Raw genomic sequence first — 21,630 nt, 5'->3', positions numbered from 1 at the left:
CTGTGCTTCCAGGGCCAGATGATGATCCGAGAGGAGAGTCTGCAATGCCTGCAATATGGCGCCAACAGCCATCCTGTCCATAGCGGTGTTCTATTGCAGTCAGCTGGCCAGCATCAATAAATAAAAAGTATATTAATTTCACTAGCACCCTTTTGATTCTGTAGAGTCAGTGCGATGAGCTATCCAGCACTTTGTGCCACTTAACGACAAGGCACTAATGTGCCTCGCCGGGGGGTATGAAGGAAGGCCTCAACCTTCTGCTGTGCTCCGGGCGCTCAAAACTGCGTGTACCCCTTCAGTTTTAGGCTCGTCAGGTGCAGGTTCTCAAGCGAGTTAAAAATCTGTGTGCATAGTTAATATTTGAGCTGGTTTGAAAATTGTTTCATGTGAAAATAGGTAGAGTGCAGGAGCAGAATGGAAATATGCAGCCTATCATGGCTGCCACCCGGAAGTTCCCCTCATGAAAGTTTAATTTTGACTTGACTTTCCCTTTAAATGTTAGGCTTTCCCATAGAATGCATTGGCAGCATCAGAGGAATGGATTGGTTAACATGTAACTTCTTGATGATATATAATGCTGTGAACTCTCCCATACATAATATGAGGTTGACTATCCATGGTGTGATTTAGAGAAGGTCCTCCAGATATTAAAATACTGTTTTATGTGATCTCACAGTGTGACTAAATAGTTGTAAAGTGTTTTTTTTTTTACAGTGCAAAAACAATTAACAAAAATGAAGGACTGTACAGCTAAATCTGTAACAAGGTAGTGGATACACAAGTATTGAACAAGAACAGGTCTAGAGTTCTAATGTTCTGTTCAAAGGTACAGTTTTATTTTCTTAGCAAATAGAATTGTCCAAGAAGTTTAATCTGATGTAGCACATCTGCCTGACACTCTCTTTAGGATGCATTATTTGACAATGGCACAACACACTTCAAGAGCAAAGGACCAGACTTTTATGATCTTTCCCCTTGAATCTTACAAAGGAGAATAGACACAAAGCTACTTGTCTTGGTTCTCCTATACAGAAATGTGCTGCTGTGAATGTAATGTATTTATCCATATAGACACATGGTTCTTTCTGATACACAATCTAGGAGAGAGCATGATGTCCTACAATAAGCTCAATGGGATCTGCACTGAAAGTGCTTTGAACCTTGACACACTTTCCTGACAGTGTGATTACTATTTAATAGCAGACTATTATTACTCTGATAAATGAGGATACGGTATGTTGCATCTGCTGTCCTTTGTACATCATCACAGTTCTACTTATCTCCAATGTTCTGCATAACATACATTTTGAGAATAAATTGGCAAAGAGATTAAGCAGAAATATGCCAATTTTATATTTTACCTTACTCATGGTTGTTTCGGTAAATTGTGTTACATTAAAGATAAAATAGTGCTCATTTCTGCCTTTCCTTCTCCTAAGTAAATATGAAAACTAATGGAGCAGATGTAAACTGATGGAACTTCTAAATAACGTTGGCTTGTGACACCTACTTTCTGATGTTATTTTTAATCTGAGGCAACAAGAGTTGCTTCCCTTACAGGTTGATGAGCTAAGATGCTTGCTGGAATACATTAATAGCAGTCGTATATCCAATGGTTATACCTAACCCTAGCCACAAGCTTTATCCTGTGGTTATTCCATTGGGGCATGATGTCAGAGTGTCATGTTGGTTCAGATATCTTGTGACCCCTCAGTCTTTCTTATTCATAAAACCATAAAAGGGGTGGATTTGGAGAGTTTTAACATAGGTTACTGTGGTTGAGTATTTATATGTTTTTACTGATATTTTGCATTGGAATGTGTATGGGAATGAAGTAGGAATTATTATTATAATCAATTATTTGTAGAGCGCCAACAGGTTCCGCAGCACTAATGACTGACGGTTCCAATATTGATTAACTTTCCACTGTATTAAGGAATTCACTCTCCACTGTTATAGTATTCACTGACCTGAGGATTTCTCAGTATGATCAAAAAGATCTTATAAAACATAAAAATAAAAATGTCAATAATAATTAGGAAATAATTTATCGCATGTAGTTAAAATATATTAGTTTTTTTTTATGGCATTAAATGTCAGATAAGTAATTTAGCGCTAGTAAGGGGCTTAAAGAAACCTCTACAAAGGTCTTTTAGATTGATTGTTAAAGAGGTTAAAATGTGACCCAGTGTTAAGAATCTTGTGTTTTTTTGTCACCAAAAAAGTGCTAAAAATGGAACTCACTGTACTGATTGTAATGGCATGACTTAAAGGGACATTAACGTCAAACTTAAACTTCATCATTCAGATACAGCATGCAATTTTAAACAACTTTCCAATTTACTTCCATTAACGAAATGTGCACAGTCTTTTTATATTTACATTTTTTGAGTCACCAGCTCCTACTGAGCATGTGCAAGAACTCAGACTATACGTATATGCATTTGTGATTGGCTGATGGCTGTCACATGATACAGGGGGAGTGGAAATAGACATAACTTTGTAATTTATTTTAAAAAAATCTACTACTCATTTGAAGTTTAGACTAAGTGCTATTGCATTGTCTTCTTATCATGCATTTGTTGATTATGCAAATCTACTGTATTGACTGTTCCTTTAAATTAGATTACTTTTTAAAAAGAAAAATCTCTCTGAAACTAGAGATACTTACAACACAACAATTTTTTATTTTATTTGCACAATCATTCGGATAATCAACTTAAAAAATGATGGAAGAAATCAGCGCACATTGGTGAGAATAAAACACATAACAGTATAATAATAATAATAATAATAATGTGTCTCTATTATACTAGTTTAAAGAAAGGCATTTTTATTTTCCAAGTGAACTAGCAACACTGCATCTTAGTAATTAGTCATATGATTTGTATGATCATTTTCATAAAACACAAACAAAAGTAAATAACAAGTGCTAATTATGTTTTATATACAAACATACGTACTATCGGCTGTCCTCGTGATAGAGTGTGACTCAAGGTATCAGGAAAGAGCTTATTTTCTTCTCATACTTTTGGACCTGCAACGTGCGTTTTCTCATTTATAGTTTATAATGTACCAACAGATAAAGCAAACGGTATCATAGCGCAGAAGCTATATATCATATATGTACAAAACTACTTTACAGTCATTTCACTTGTGAATGTAAGAGATGAATTAGATATAAAGATATATCCCATTCAAATTTTAAAACTTGCAAATAATTACGTGTATCAATGTAGAAAAAAAAATGTAATATGTAATATTTATTGTTGTCCCATGTACAGGAATAGTTGCACTTATATTCTTATGGAATTATCAGTATGTATTTACATATAAAAATATAAGCAAGCACATATCTACAAAATTCAAACTAGACCTATGCCTAGGGCAGCAATACATATTACATATATTAATAAAGAGAAAAATATAATTGTAATAAAAAATTGTATTTGCTTATAATTAAAAAATATGTATTATAAATAAGTGTATCTTTGTTTTTGTTTCTCTTTAGAGGTGATCACAGGTAAGGAGCGCAGGCGTAAAACGTAAATTTTATAGTGTAAGGCCGGGTTACCATAGCAATTAATTAATTTTCAAGAAATCCGACGTCAGATGGAAGCATTGTCACAACATTTACTTACACCTACACGAAAAAAGGGCACCTGCACGCAATGCGCAAAATATTTCAATGGAAACCTGGTACTAAAATGGAACTTTAAACTACTTTTAGCTGTTGGCCACTTCAGTTGTTTACCGCTCTATTTTTTACGGCTCAATGGAAGCAAGTCCAGAGTTAGTAGAATTATTTCATAGATCTAAAGTTAATTTTAGCCTTATTTGTTCTTAATATTTTTAATGACTAAGTGCAGATGCAGATAGCCGTGTGTACTTCCAGCAATACATCTGAGTGTATTTCCAGAAATTGCTTGAATGAGAGATATCAAATTATAGTGTGTATTCCAGTATTTGCTAATATAACATTATCTTGCATAGCTCGGATGATAGAGTTTCACAGTTCCCTTAAAACTAGAAATGTATTTACTTTGAATCAATGAAACTTTGCTTCTAACAAACAAGAGACAAACAAAAATAAAGCCTGTATTTATATATTAACAACAAATCTTTCTTCTCTATATTCAAATATAAATGATCTGTACAAATATGTGAAAAATGAGACTGTTGTTACAGGGTCATTCTGACATTACTAAGGAAAATAATTTATGGCTGCCTTTAAAGAGACAAGAGAATAAGAAATTGTGTGGATGTATCCCAATAAATAGGACTATTACAAGCATGCTTAGTGGAGCTATGAATGGGTGGGTTGTGTTGGTTGCCACGGCTGGTACATTCACTATTACACCAAAAATGTATTGGTTCAGTGAATCTGAGTGAGAACTGCATTCCCAGATGGCCACACAGAAGTGTATGTGTGTGCAGATATATATGTGCTTCCCCAACACGCAAGCGCAACAAGAGAAATAACTATGCCTACTTACCCAGGAGAAAGCTTTATTTTCTTTCTGGTGATGAAGAGAGTGATTATAAATTTCAAATCTGCATTAAGATGGGAAACCAGAAATGTCCCTGCTTTTTGCATTTCAACTATAAGGAACAAAAACATCAACTTTTATGGTTTAGATAAAGCGTGCAATTTAAAGAGACTTTGCTCTCTTTGTATACTTAGCATACACAGGTAAGCTCAGGGATTGCAATGTTCTACTGGGAGCTAGCTAGTGGCTAAACACATATCTATATGCAAGCAATCATGCAATAAAATAATGATCTAACACATTGGAGCTTTTTCTTTCTGCGCTTTGATGGGAAGTTGCTATGCTTTCACATAAAATACATACTGCTGTAGTGCAAAAGTGCTTGTTTTTTGTAGTATTTGTATCTGTTTGGTGATGTCGCTTTCCTAATGTCACCCAAAATAGAAGGCTTAATGACTGTGTTTTTCTGTGTGCAAAAAATGTTTGATTCGAAAACTTTTTTGCGTTTCTCATTAATAAGTCCAAAAGTGGCTTATCAACTCCTTTTAGATTTGGAATTTGGCCAATGAAAAATGGCCTCCATAAATGTGTTGTTGAATGTCAAGAATTTATATTACCAGTCAACAGGACTGGCAATTTTCAACAGATAATAAAAAAGAAGTGTTGCCGATAAACAAAAAAAAAATGACTGACTCTCATTGTGTTGACACTGAGAAGAACTCACCTGTTAACATCTTTAACATGCCAATAATTATGAAACAATAGATCGTTATAAACCCACAAGATAGGAATACTCCACCCATAAGGAACCATGTAGTGTGTTTGTGCTATTCAGCCAAAAGTGCATTTGTGATCTCTGTCATGGATGTTGGATGAGAAGGGTCTGGCTCGCAATCAGCATTAGAATTAATCCAAAAGGTACTCAAATAGGGTTGAGGTCAACAAAGTTGGACGCACCAATTGCATAAAATGTCTTTGTATCCAGGTAGCATTTAAGATGATGATTCACTGTAACTAAGAGACTAGACCAAAACCCTGAAGAAACAGCCCCAGACTATTATCCCTCCACCACCAAACTTTATAGTAGGCACTATGCATTATGGTAGGTAGCCCTCTCCTGGCATCAGAAACACCCAGATTCTTCCATCAGACTACCAGATAGTGAGGTGTGTATCACTCCAGAGAATGTTTCCACTGTTCTAGTGTCCAGCGACATGCATGTTTTACACCACTTCAGCTGTTGCTTGGCATTGTGTATGTTAATGTGAAGCTTGTGTACAGCTGATTGGTCTTGAAGCTCCTGGCGCATAGTTCTTGTGCTGATGTTGCTTCCAGGCAGTTTGGAACTCTGTAGTGAGTGTACAGATGATGGGTGATAAGATACATGCTTTAGCATTTGGCGGCCATGCTCTGTCAGTTGATGTGGTCTACCACTCAAGTGACAGGGCTGTTGTTCCTAGACACACTTCAAAATAATAGCACTTATAGTTGAACAGGGAAGATCTAATAGGGCATAAATTTCATGAACTGACTTGTGACAAAGGTGGTATCCTATGACAATGTCACGTTGTAGTCACTGAGCTCTTCCACCATTGTACTGTTAATGTTTGTCTATGGAGATTTCATGGCTATGTGCTGGATTTTGTTAGTGTATATTACAGCAGGTATACCTCAAACAGTGCAAGAAGTAGTTAACTTATGACCTCATATTCACTTAGATTACGAGTTGTGCATTTGTGTTTTAACGCTGAAAAAAAATGGCCATTTCAGCGTTAAAACAGCAACGCAGCCATTACAAGTCTTGTCGGTATAGCTGTACCACACGCCTTTTAACATGTACCGCAACGTCATTCCCGCACATGTAAAAATTATGTTTTTTCATGGGACTTCCATAGTGCTGCCATTACGAGTTTTGCGGTGAGGCTAAAAAGCTTGCGTTTCAGCCTATACCGACACGATCCATCCGTAATCACAAATACTATATTAAAGGTATTAACCCCTAATCTGGCCCTACTCCCAACATCGCCGCCACTAAAAAAAATTATTAACCCCTATTCCGCCACTCCCAACATCGTCCCACTATAATAAAGTTATTAACCCTAAAACCGCCGCCCTCCTGCACCGCAAACACTATTTAAATATTATTAACCCCCAATCTGCCGTCCGCTCACACTATACTTAAGTTATTAAGCCCTACACCGCCGCCACTATAATAAACCTATTAACCCCTAAACCGCAAGCCCCCCCACAACAAAATATACTAAAGTAAACTATTAACCCCTAAACCGAAAGCCTCCCACATCGCAATAAACTAAATTAAACTAGTAACCCCTAAACCTAACGCCCCCCTAACTTTATATTAAAATTACAATTTCCCTAACTTAAATTAAATGAAAACTTACCTGTCAAATTAAAATAACTAAGTTTAAACTAACAATTAAACTAATATAATTATTAAACTAAAATTTAACTACCAATGAAATAAAACTAAAATACACATTAAAAAAATCCTAACACTACTCTAAAAATTACAAACTATCTAATTACAAAAAATAAAAAAAGACTAAATTACAAAAAATAACAAACACTAAATTACGAAAAATAACAAACAAAATTATCAAAAATAAAAAAGCCCACCACATTTTTTTTTAAAAACCCTAGTCTACAAAAAAACTACCAATAGCCCTTAAAAGGGCCATTTGTGGGGCATTGCCCCAAAGATATCAGCTTTTATCCCCTGAAAAAATTTACAAAGACCCCCCAACAGTAAAACCCACCACCCAACCAACCCCCCAAAATAAAAAACCTAATTCTCAAAAAACCTAATCTACCCATTGCCCTGAAAAGGGCATTTGTATGGGCATTGGCCTTAAAAGGGCATTTAGCTCTTTTGCTGCCCAAAACCTAATCTAAAAAAACAAAACACCCAAAAAAACCTTAAAAACAAACAAACACTAACCCCCAACGATCCACTTACAGTTTTTGAAGTCCCGCTTGAACGATCTTCATCCAGGTGGCGAGAAGTCTTCATCTAGGCGGCCTCTTCTATCTTCATCTAGGCGGCGAAGTCCTCATCCAGGCGGCGAGAAGTATTCATACAGATGGCCTCTTCTATCTTCATCCAGGCAGCATCTTCTATCTTGATCCCAGCTGCGCGGAGCGGGTCCATCCTGAAGACATGCGGTGCAGAGCATCCTCTTCATACGGTCAGCGCCGAACACTGAATCTTCAATGCAAGATACGCGATTCAAGATGGTGTCCCTTGCATTCCTATTGGCTGAAAAATTTGAATCAGCCAATAGGAATTAGAGCTGTTAAAATCCTATTGGCTGTTCAATTCAATCAATAGGATTTAAGCAGCTCTCATTCTATTGGATGATGAATAGTAGTTAGTAAATAGTTAATAACTATTTACTAACTAGTCTACCTAGTTAAAATAAATACAAACTTACCTGTGAAATAAAAATAAAACCTAAGCTAGGCTACAATATTGTCAGGTGCCAGGATCAGACTGAGACGAGAAGTGCAAAAATAATCACACCTTTATTAATAGCAAAAAATAAAAAAAAGTCCACAAGTCACATAACAAGCCAGGAATCAAAACCAGAGCTGGTAGTCAGACGAGCCGAGTCAGGAGCCAAAGCGAATAGTCAGATAAGCCGGAATCAGGAACAAGGAAAACAGCAGTTAAATTGTAGCTATCTTAGGTTTTATTTCACAGGTATGTATTTAGTTTTAAATAGGTATTATTTAGTTAATAATTGTAACTTTAGTTTAGCTCTATTTTAATTATGTTAAGTTAGGGGTTAATATAGTTTAATTTAGGTTGTTGTGATGTTGGGGGCTGGCAGTTTAGGGGTTAATAGGTTTATTTAGTGGTAGTGATGCGGGAGGCCAGAGGTTTAGGGGTTAATAACTTTATTTAGTGCGGCGATGTTGGGGTGCTGCGGAATAGGGGTTAATAACTTTAGTATAGTGGCAGCAATATCGGGAGTGGCAGATTAGGGGTTAATAGTTTTATGTAGGTGTCGGCGATGTCGGGGGCAGCAGATTAGGAATGTTTAGACGTGGGGTTTATGTTAGGTTTAAACGTTAGTTTTTTTTTCACCATAGACATCAATGGGGCTGCGTTATGGAGCTTTTCATTCCGCGATCGCAAGTTTTAGGCTTTTTTCTGACCCGCTCTCCCGATTGATGTCTATGGGGAAAGTGTGCACGAGCACGTCAAAACAGCGCTTGGATTGTGTGCGGTATGGAGCTCAACCCAGCCATATCGCACGCACAAGCTGGCTGTTTCAAAACTTGTTATGGCTGCGCAATAAAGGGTTAAATAACGTAACTTTTGTTGCGTTTGTTAATTTCCCTATAGTGCGCATAACTCGTAATCTAGCTGATAGTGATTTAAGGCAATTAAATTGCAACTATAAAGAAAACGAAGGGAAGGTATAATGCTAGTCACTAACCTTGGTGTATCTATGCTTAGTCAGTGCTGGCCCCAAATCAAATGACTAAAAAATGATATCAACACCCTGGCACAATTGCCAATCAAGAGTAGCTTTTGACAGGATACAGTTTTAAACCCCTAACTGGGGGCAGAAGCATCAAATGCACCAGAGAGGGTTTTTATGAATAAATGTATGGAGCTGCTGGTACTGCAGAAAAAGAAAGTGTTCCTCTTTCTAGACTCATTTTAGTAACAGCATGGATAGGACGGTAAAAAATCGAGTAGTGATATTGTTGAAGGAACACAGCTTGTCAGTAGGGACACAAGAATAGAAAGCTAAAGACAGCATCTATATGGCTAGATTAGAGTTTTGTCGGTAACGACCTGCGTAGCTAACGCTGGCTTTTTTCTGGCCGTACCTTTAAAATAACTCCTGGTATTGAGAGTCCACAGAATGGATGCGTTAGGCTCCAAAAAGGAGCGTAGAGCATAATTTAACGCCACTGCAACTCTCGATAGCCAGAGTTGCTTACGGACCGCGGCCAGCCTCAAAAACGTGCTCGTGCACGATTCCCCATAGAAAACAATGGGGCTGTTTGAGCTGAAAAAAAACCTAACACCTGCAAAAAAGCTGCGTTCAGCTCCTAACGCAGGCCCCATTGTTTGCTATGGGGAAACACTTCCTACGTCTGCACCTAACACTCTAACATGGTACCCCGAGTCTAAACACCCCTAACCTTACACTTATTAACCCCTAATCTGCCGCCCCCGCTATCGCTGACCCCTGCATATTATTATTAACCCCTAATCTGCCACTCTGTACACTGCCGCTACTTACATTATCCCTATGTACCCCTAATCTGCTGCCCCTAACACCACCGACCCCTATATTATATTTATTAACCCCTAATCTGCCCCCCACAACGTCGCCTCCACCTGCCTACACTTATTAACCCCTAATCTGCCGACCGGACCGCACCGCTATTATAATAAAGTTATTAACCCCTAATCCGCCTCACTAACCCTATAATAAATAGTATTAACCCCTAATCTGCCCTCCCTAACATCGCCGACACCTAAATTCAAACATTAACCCCTAATCTGCCGACTGGAGCTCACCGCTATTCTAATAAATGTATTAACCCCTAAAGCTAAGTCTAACCCTAACACTAACACCCCCCTAAGTTAAATATAATTTAAATCTAACGAAATTAATTAACTCTTATTAAATAACTTATTCCTATTTAAAGCTAAATACTTACCTGTAAAATAAATCCTAATATAGCTACAATATAAATTATAATTATATTATAGCTATTTTAGGATTTATATTTATTTTACAGGTAACTTTGTATTTATTTTAACCAGGTACAATAGCTATTAAATAGTTAAGACTATTTAATAGTTACCTAGTTAAAATAAGTACAAAATTACCTGTAAAATAAATCCTAACCTAAGTTACAATTAAACCTAACACTATACTATCATTAAATTAATTAAATAAAATACCTACAATTACCTACAATTAAACCTAACGCTACACTATCAATACATTAATTAAATACAATACCTACAAATAACTACAATGAAATAAACTAACTAAAGTACAAAAAATAAAAAAGAACTAAGTTACAAAAAATAAAAAAATATTTACAAGCATTAGAAATATATTACAACAATTTTAAACTAATTACACCTACTCTTAGCCCCCTAATAAAATAACAAAGCCCCCCAAAATAAACAAATGCCCTACCCTATTCTAAATTACTAAAGTTCAAAGCTCTTTTACCTTACCAGCCCTGAACAGGGCCCTTTGCGGGGCATGCCCCAAGAAGTTCAGCTCTTTTGCCTGTAAAAAAAAACATACAATACCCCCCCCAACATTACAACCCACCACCCCACATACCCCTAATCTAACCCAAACCCCCCTTAAATAAACCTAACACTAAGCCCCTGAAGATCTCCCTACCTTGAGTCGTCTTCACCCAGCCGAGCCAAATTCTTCATCCAAGCGGAGCAAGAAGAGGTCCTCCATCCGGTAGAAGTCTTCATCCAAGCGGGGCAGAAGAGGTCTTCCATCCGATTGAAGTCGTCATCCAAGCGGGATCTTCTATCGTCATCCATCCGGAGCGGAGCGGCAGCATCCTGAAGACCTCCGACGCAGAACTTCCATCCTGGCCGACGACTGAACGACGAATGACGGTTCCTTTAAATGACGTCATCCAAGATGGCGTCCCTCGAATTCCGATTGGCTGATAGGATTCTATCAGCCAATCGGAATTAAGGTAAGAATATTCTGATTGGCTGACTTCAATCGGATGGAAGACCTCTTCTGCCCCGCTTGGATGAAGACTTCTAGCGGATGGAGGACCTCTTCTTGCTCCGCTTGGATGAAGAATTTGGCTCGGCTGGGTGAAGACGACTCAAGGTAGGGAGATCTTCAGGGGCTTAGTGTTAGGTTTATTTAAGGGGGGTTTGGGTTAGATTAGGGGTATGTGGGTGGTGGGTTGTAATGTTGGGGGGGGTATTGTATGTTTCTTTTTACAGGCAAAAGAGCTGAACTTCTTGGGGCATGCCCCGCAAAGGGCCCTGTTCAGGGCTGGTAAGGTAAAAGAGCTTTGAACTTTAGTAATTTAGAATAGGGTAGGGCATTTTTTTATTTTGGGGGGCTTTGTTATTTTATTAGGGGGCTTAGAGTAGGTGTAATTAGTTTAAAATTGTTGTAATATATTTCTGATGTTTGTAAATATTTTTTTATTTTTTGTAACTTAGTTCTTTTTTATTTTTTGTACTTTAGTTAGTTTATTTCATTGTAGTTATTTGTAGGTATTGTATTTAATTAATGTATTGATAGTGTAGTGTTAGGTTTAATTGTAGGTAATTGTAGGTATTTTATTTAATTAATTTAATGATAGTATAGTGTTAGGTTTAATTGTAACTTAGGTTAGGATTTATTTTACAGGTAATTTTGTACTTATTTTAACTAGGTACAATAGCTATTAAATAGTTAAGAACTATTTAATAGTTACCTAGTTAAAATAAGTACAAAATTACCTGTAAAATAAATCCTAACCTAAGTTACAATTAAACCTAACACTATACTATCATTAAATTAATTAAATAAAATACCTACAATTACCTACAATTAAACCTAACGCTACACTATCAATACATTAATTAAATACAATACCTACAAATAACTACAATGAAATAAACTAACTAAAGTACAAAAAATAAAAAAGAACTAAGTTACAAAAAATAAAAAAATATTTACAAACATTAGAAATATATTACAACAATTTTAAACTAATTACACCTACTCTTAGCCCCCTAATAAAATAACAAAGCCCCCCAAAATAAACAAAGCCCTACCCTATTCTAAATTACTAAAGTTCAAAGCTCTTTTACCTTACCAGCCCTGAACAGGGCCCTTTGCGGGGCATGCCCAAGAAGTTCAGCTCTTTTGCCTGTAAAAAAAAAACATACAATACCCCCCCCAACATTACAACCCACCACCCACATACCCCTAATCTAACCCAAACCCCCCTTAAATAAACCTAACACTAAGCCCCTGAAGATCTCCCTACCTTGAGTCGTCTTCACCCAGCCGAGCCAAATTCTTCATCCAAGCGAGCAAGAAGAGGTCCTCCATCCGGTAGAAGTCTTCATCCAAGCGGGGCAGAAGAGGTCTTCCATCCGATTGAAGTCTTCATCCAAGCGGGATCTTCTATCGTCATCCAACCGGAGCGGAGCGGCAGCATCCTGAAGACCTCCGACGCAGAACTTCCATCCTGGCCGAGCGACTGAACGACGAATGACGGTTCCTTTAAATGACGTCATCCAAGATGGCGTCCCTCGAATTCCGATTGGCTGATAGGATTCTATCAGCCAATCGGAATTAAGGTAAGAATATTCTGATTGGCTGACTTCAATCGGATGGAAGACCTCTTCTGCCCCGCTTGGATGAAGACTTCTAGCGGATGGAGGACCTCTTCTTGCTCCGCTTGGATGAAGAATTTGGCTCGCTGGGTGAAGACGACTCAAGGTAGGGAGATCTTCAGGGGCTTAGTGTTAGGTTTATTTAAGGGGGGTTTGGGTTAGATTAGGGGTATGTGGGGTGGTGGGTTGTAATGTTGGGGGGGGTATTGTATGTTTCTTTTTACAGGCAAAAGAGCTGAACTTCTTGGGGGCATGCCCCGCAAAGGGCCCTGTTCAGGGCTGGTAAGGTAAAAGAGCTTTGAACTTTAGTAATTTAGAATAGGGTAGGGCATTTTTTATTTTGGGGGGCTTTGTTATTTATTAGGGGGCTTAGAGTAGGTGTAATTAGTTTAAAATTGTTGTAATATATTTCTAATGTTTGTAAATATTTTTTATTTTTTGTAACTTAGTTCTTTTTTATTTTTTGTACTTTAGTTAGTTTATTTCATTGTAGTTATTTGTAGGTATTGTATTTAATTAATGTATTGATAGTGTAGTGTTAGGTTTAATTGTAGGTAATTGTAGGTATTTTATTTAATTAATTTAATGATAGTATAGTGTTAGGTTTAATTGTAACTTAGGTTAGGATTTATTTTACAGGTAATTTTGTACTTATTTTAACTAGGTAACTATTAAATAGTTCTTAACTATTTAATAGCTATTGTACCTGGTTAAAATAAATACAAAGTTACCTGTAAAATAAATATAAATCCTAAAATAGCTACAATATAATTATAATTTATAGTGTAGCTATATTAGGATTTATTTTACAGGTAAGTATTTAGCTTTAAATAGGAATAAGTTATTTAATAAGAGTTAATTTATTTCGTTAGAATAAAATTATATTTAACTTAGGGGGGTGTTAGGGTTAGAATTAGCTTTAGGGGTTAAAAAATTTATTAGAATAGCGGTGAGCTCCGGTCGGCAGATTAGGGGTTAATTATTGTAGGTAGCTGGCTCCGACGTTGTGGGGGGCAGGTTAGGGGTTAATAAATATTATATAGGGGTCGGCGGTGTTAGGGGCAGCAGATTAGGGGTACATAAGGATAACGTAGGTGGCGGCGCTTTGCGGTCAGCAGATTAGGGGTTAATAAGTGTAGGTAGGTAGCGGCGACGTTGTGGGGGGCAGATTAGGGGTTAATAAATATAATATAGGGGTCGGCGGTGTTAGGGGCAGCAGATTAGGGGTACATAGCTATAATGTAGGTGGCGGCTCTTTGCGGTCGGCAGATTAGGGGTTAATTATTGTAGGTAGCTGGCTGCGACGTTGTGGGGGGCAGGTTAGGGGTTAATAAATATAATACAGGGGTCGGCGGTGTTAGGGGCAGCAGATTAGGGGTACATAAGTATAACGTAGGTGGCGGTCGGCAGATTAGGGGTTAAAAAATTTAATCGAGTGGCGGCGATGTGGGGGGACCTCGGTTTAGGGGTACATAGGTAGTTTATGGGTGTTAGTGTACTTTAGAGTACAGTAGTTAAGAGCTTTATGAACCGGCGTTAGCCCAGAAAGCTCTTAACTCCTGACTTTTTTCTGCGGCTGGAGTTTTGTCGTTAGATTTCTAACGCTCACTTAAGCCACGACTCTAAATACCGGAGTTAGAAAGATCCCATTGAAAAGATAGGATACGCAATTGACGTAAGGGGATCTGCGGTATGGAAAAGTCGCGGCTGAAAAGTGAGCGTTAGACCCTTTTTTTAATGACTCCAAATACCGGCGGTAGCCTAAAACCAGCGTTAGGAGCCTCTAACGCTGGTTTTCTCGGCTACCGCCAAACTCCAAATCTAGGCCATAGTGATTAAACATGAACATTTGTCCAATGCAGTCTGTTTGTATTAAGGAATAGCTTTTTATTTTAATATTTTAATTATAGCAAACATTTTTAAAGAGTCTTGGCACTGCATTTTGCTTTAAAGTGGATCATTGGGAATTACATTAAAGGGACAGTCTAATCCAAAATAAACTTTCATGATTCAGATAGAGAATGTAAATTTAAACAATTTTCCAATTTACTTCTTTTACCAATTTTGCTTTGTTCTCTTGGTATTCTTAGTTGAAAGCTAAACCTAGGAGGTTCATATGCTAATTTCTAAGCCCTTGATGGTCGCCTCTTCTCTCAGGGCATTTTAACACTTTTTCACCCCTAGAGGGTGTTAGTTCATGTGTGTCATATAGATAACACTGTACTCACGCACATGGAGTTCCAGTGAGTCAGCTCTGATTGGCTTAAATGGATGTCTGTCAAAAGAACTGAAATAAGGGGGCAGTTTGCAGAGGCTTAGAAACAAGGTAATCACAGAGGTAAAAGTGCATTTATATAACAGTGCTGGTTGTGCAAAACTAGGGAATGGGTAATAAAGGAATTATCTATCTTTTTAAACAATAAAAATTCTGGTGTAGATATACAATACAATGTCTGCTTAATTATTCCTTTGGAGTCCTTCATGTACCCTAATCGGTGCTCAATATCTTCGACTAATTTAAAGGGACCTAAAATTATAGAAATACATTGCTGTTTTTTACTTAACATAACAACATAATATTCCATTTAGAGGGACAGTCAAGTCAATACTAAACTTTCATGATTCAGATAGGACATGGAATTTTTAAACAACTTTCAAATTTACTTTTATCGTCAAATGTGCTTTGTTTTCTTTCTATTCTTTGTTGAAAGATAAACCTAGGTAGGCTCATATGTTAATTTCTAAGCCCTTGAGGGCTGCCTCTTATCTCAGTGCATTTTGACAGTTTTTCTTAGCTAGACAGCGCTAGTTCATGTGTGCCATATAGATAACATTGTGCTCACTCCTGTGGAGTTACCTATGAGTAAGCACAGAGCCTTATAATGAGCGAATGCATGCGTATCATTCACCTGTATTGTCTATTTCAGAGAAGATGATTGTGCCTCTAAACATGCACATGCAGCTATAATTTACTATGCGTGTACTGAATTCATATACATAGCACCGTTAAAATAGCTGGAAATTCTATATCTATTTTGTTTGAATTTGTTCTAGAAGACACAATTAATTACAATAAACTAAACCAGTACTTACTACCCCAATTATGACTTTAATGTGTACCAAGATCTGTTTTCTTATATACCCAGGGATAACAGGCATGACAACAGGGATTTTACATGTTGCAAGAGAGAAGGAGCTTATGATCAGCTTTAGACCTTTTTGGACGTCTGATGTTTTACCTATGTTGGTTGATACAGCTGATCTTTACTGTTACACAGCAGCTTCAGTAAAGGGGTGGGAGTTTCTCAATGTGGTTGGTTGTACAACTTTTTATGACTGTGCTGCCCACTGACATTCAGTCTGCAAAAATGCTTAGGTCAATGGGTGGGCTGGGGCAAAAGAGCATCAGGTAACTTCAGGGGAAAAACAGCCCCTAAATAACTCAAGAAGCCTAACAAATGGATTGGTAAAGTTAGTGGAAGGAGTTTGTGGCCTTGGTGCTCATGGAGAGGGACAACGGGGTGAGTGAAGGCCAGGTTGATGGAGGGCTCCAGGTGCACATGGTGCACATGGTACCCTCCTCCAGGTGCACATGGTACCCTCCTCCCATGTAGGTAGGCCAGACTATCTCTGTAACCCCTAGTATCATCTCCTTGAGCAGAGGGCATCTCTTCTGCAGATCTGATGGGGCTACTGACCTCCAGTAGTAGGGGTAGTCTTAGCATCTTCAATTGCCGCCATCCCTTAGTGCTTTCGGTTTTATTTATTATTTTATATGTTTAATAAAAGTGACCTGTGATGGTCTTATTTCTCCAGCAAAGAGTCTGTGTGAGTTATTTAATTGGGTCCTGGGTGGTTCTTAAGTCCCTTCTTCTGTTGATAAGGACCCGGTAGGCCTTTATTATTTTATCACTAAATATATGTCCAAAGATGAGCACCAGAGGTGTGTAAAATTGTTCATCTTAAAGATAGTTTAACCTACAAGTAGGTATTAAAAAACAATCCGTATATGGAAACTTGCTTAAAAGAAAAACCATTTACACTATAATATCCTTTTAACAATGTCATGAGAACTATCCTCCCTCCCGGTACAATACTGAGGATACCCATGATTATGTGCATTTCAAGTAGAAATCTTCAAACGTATTGGCATGTGTCTTAGAATGGCAGTTTCTCTTAGTCTGCAATGTCAATAAATTGTTAGGGGTTTAGATATAGGTGATTGATGACTCTCTGTATTATGCATATGGATGACTCTTTCAAAGAACAAATCCGATGTATGTGATAGGGATTCTTGCCACACCACATTTGCTTAAATAACTCATGTTTAAAGAAAGAAAAAAAATTAAGAATGTATTCTAGCATTTGCATGTCTTATAATGCACACCTGAGCTTGAGCCATGATCCGCTCATTACAAATCAGATTTTTATTAGTCTACTGTACAGAGAAACAGAACTACGCATATAAAACATGCTGTATTTCTAATTACATTTATGTTATAAGGACAGAACATGTTAAGGATATAACACAAGCAATTGTAAACTATTTTCTTAACAAAAGGCCCCCGAGACATTCAGTCTGAAATTAATCACATTAAACCAGTCAAGCCCTTGTCATTAGCATAATTAAACAGTGTTGAGGGGAGCCATTTATTTCTGGCTTGTTATATGGGATTGCACCAGTAAAATACAGAAAGGGAATTAAGGTGTTGACATAGAAGAGTGAATAGGGTTGTTTTACACCTTCACTGCAAGTAAAGCATGAAACAAACTGCCTTGTCCCACTACAATATACTAGAAATTGTATGCATAAATACTCACACATCTCCTTATCTAAAAACATATTCAGCATTTTGTTAACATCACATATCCTGGCTTTTTTTTATAAAACGCGCTGTTTTTCTGACAAAGTAATTAGGCAGGCTAACATAAATCTGAATAAAAATGTGTGGAACGCTCGTTAAAGAATAAACGGCATAGGTGTGGTAAAACAGTAAGACTTTCCCTGAAAGGAGCGAGGCCTTTGCAGAGATGTTTTTAAGAAGCCATAGAATGTGCTGCCATAAAAAGCCTGAGCTTTAGATAACTGTGGGCTGCAAAAGCAAGGAAAGGGCGAGTAACCCTTTCACTTTCAATGGTTTGTACAATCTCCATTAATGCATATTGAACGGCTGTACGAAAATCTGGGAAATAAATACATAGGTACAGTTTTTTTTAACATTTTAATTCAAGTTGCTTATTATTTTGTTTTAAACATCTACTGAATTTCAAAAAGTTAGGGCTGGGGAACCTTGGCACTCCTGATTTTTTAGAACTAAACTACATAACCCATAATGCTTAGGCACTCTAAAGTCCAGTTGAGCATCATGGGAAATGTAGTTCTGAAACATCTGGAGGGCCATGGTTCCCCATCCCTGCCTTAAATGAACAGTAAAGTAAAAAATTCAACTTTCATGATTAAGATAGAGCATTACATGTTTATAAAACTTCCCAATGAAATGGATATGACACCCACATTTTTTCTTTCAAGATTCAGATAGAGCATGCGATTTTAAACAACTTTCTAATTTACTTCTATTATCGATTTTTCTTTGTTCTCTTGGTATCTTTTGTTAAAAAGCAAGAACATAAGCTTAGGAGCAGGCCCATTTTTGGAGCACTATATGGCAGCAGGTTTGTAAGAATGTTATCCATTTGAAAGAGCATTTAATAGCAGCTCTGTTTCCTGTCATGTAGTGCTCTAAATGCCTACCTAGGTATCTCTTCAACACAGAATATCATGGAAACAAAGCAAATTTAATATAAGTGAATTGGAAACTTTTTTAAAAAATTGTACACTGTCTAAATCTAAATCAAATTTTAGGGTTTCATATCACTTTAACTTATATTATCAAATTTGCTTTGTTTTTCTTAGTATGCTTTGTTGAAGAGTAAAACTAGGTAGGCTCGAGAGCAGCAACCTCAGATCTCTGGTTAACTGTTACGCTTGAATAAAAAATGGCACAATACACATAAAATTTACATTACAAAGTAGTTACACTCATAATAACACTTCTAAAAAGTATTAAAAAAATGTTGCATTAAAAAGTTATATGAGGTCTCAGGTGTTAGAAAAAAAAAGGTCTGCAAAGGACATAGAGATACATATACTGTACATGTCTAAGGATATATATGTATTTTTATGTGTATATATGTATTTACAGACATATATACACATATAAACACATAAATACATATGTACACTTATATAGACATATATATATATATATTGGAGCCCTTTGCACTTAAGTAGATGAAAATATTTAAAAACATATTTATGTAATATTTATATTTAATAAAGTGTTATACTGTGTATTTACTGTAAAGATTTCACATTCCAATGTTCGGCGCATAGCAGATTATGTTGTATGTATTTTTAAATAGATATATATATATACCTATATATAATCATGTGTATACTGTATACAAATATATATATATTTACACACACAAACACATATATATATATTTACACACACACACACACACATACACATATATATATTTGTGCAAAAATCCATCATATATATATATGTTTAAATATCTCTTTAAAAATAAAAAAGAACTTATTCTGCTATGTTCAGAACATTGGATTTTAAAATATGAAATATCTTCTTATGTTGCACTTTTAAATAACCGTGATCGTGTTTTCGCATGTTGTAGGTGTTAGTGACTTTGCGAACATTAGAGCGCAAACTTGTAAACTTTCAACTCATAATTCGAGCGCAAGAAAATTACTTCTAATGTTTTTAACACTCTAACCTAAATTCCGCTCCACTCGTAATCTCCCCCATTGGCTTTGATCATAATCTATTGGGAGCTGCACTTTTGGCTATTTTTCGGGCTCAAAAGGCCACTTTTCGGACAGTAAACAAAGTACACATTTTACATATGTATTGGCACATATACCTATCTACATGTGAAGATTTTGTGATATTGTGTACAGCTATGGGGATCCGCAGGAAAACTCACTTCAACAACATCATCTACAAATGGCGTAATTTTATTTTTCATTTTTAATATTTTATTGTATTTCTCACTTGTACTGTTGTAATTGTCACAAACAGTACAGGTGTTATTAAAATTTAAAACGCTTTCTACAGGAGATCACTTAGTTAACTATTGCAATCCATTTCCATTAGCACCACTACGGCTAACCCATCTTAATGCCTCTATTCAGTTATGTGGTTGGCCAGACTGTGCACGGTTTATCATTTGCTATATGGGAGTTTGAAATATTAGATGTAGATGTTGTTGTCCTGAAGTGCCTATAGAAGTATGTCCATCCTACCAAGATACATATGACATTCAAATGGATGGCAAGGGTGTTTTGTGATGACAAAAGCTGAATGTCACACATGCAAGTGAGTATTTCCCTTGCAGAGTGAACACAGGGGTTACATGAATAGATCTTTGCTATAGCCTTAAAGGGACAGTATACACCAATTTTCATATAACTGCATGTAATAAACACTACTATAAAGAATAATATGCACAGAAACTGATCTAAAAATCCACTATAAAACCTTTTAATAACTTACTTAGAAGCTCCAAGCTTAGCTCTGTTAAAAAGGTCACTGGAACACCCACCGTAAGTGGGAAATAGCTGACCCCCCCCCCCCATTCCTTTGCATATAAAAAGGCCCTTTACACAAACAGGAGCAAGATGCAGTAGGAATAAATCAGTATTCTCCTAAAAATTTGGGACTTGGTTAGAAGTCTGAAAATCAGAGCAGTGTTATTTAAAAATAAGCAAAACTTTTTTCAAAAAATAATATTAACTGTATGGGCTCTATAAATAGATCATCTACAAAACATTTATACAAAGACAAATCGAGTGTATAATGTCTTTTTAAGAGGTGTGAATGGGCTATTGTATGTGTCAGTTGCAGGACACCTCCCAATTATCCTCCCAGTTAAAGGGACAGTAAATGTAGGATTTTTCATAGTATTTTCCTAAATGCCTTATGTATCTAAGACAATCTAGTGTAATTTCTTAATAAATAAATATTTCTAAAATATCTAAAACAGGTTGCTAAACTTACATTGAAGGAGTATACGCCGGCCGCCCATAACTGCTACTCTAATTTTTTTTTTACAAGCTCCTTCTTGTGGCCAATCACCTGTTTATTGGTCGTGCTGCTCATTGTCTGTCCGGACGCGTGATCTTTGATTGACAGGCATAGCTGGGGTCCTACGGAGCATGCACATTATCAGGCTGCACAGGCAATACAGTCTTTACCATTATTTGCTGGTTAAGGGCATGCGCAGTTTGCAGTTGTCGGCGAAAATCACTTGACAGGCATAAGCTTGTGAACGAGCTTGAATAGGAGGAACAGGGGCGGGTCGAGACCTTCCTATGGGATGAACTTTTTGGCGAGAAAATACTCCCACATCAGGAGCTGCTGAATGGGCGGCGAATGAGGGCTTTGAGAACGTTGATTTTTGGTATTTTAAAGTGTTATAACTTTATTTTTAAACAATTTCTTGAAAAGATTACAAAAGATTAGCGATTACAATAATAGAGCCTGCCTAGATTTTAAACTTTATACACCAAAATTTACTGACACTTTAAGACCAGTAAAGTAATTTTTGGGAGCTTTTTAGTTGAAACCCCGTTTGCAGCAGCGAGTTTTTAACAAACGATATAATTTAGCATTGTGATCACTTCAGAAACTCAGCTCCAATTTCAGCAGATACAAAAAAAATATTTTCTGG

This window comes from Bombina bombina, chromosome 5 (assembly GCF_027579735.1).
Source record: "Bombina bombina isolate aBomBom1 chromosome 5, aBomBom1.pri, whole genome shotgun sequence".
In the NCBI taxonomy this organism is placed as follows: Eukaryota; Metazoa; Chordata; class Amphibia; order Anura; family Bombinatoridae; genus Bombina; species Bombina bombina.
The sequence above is the reverse complement of the archived record's forward strand: the minus strand, read 5'-3'. Positions refer to the sequence as shown.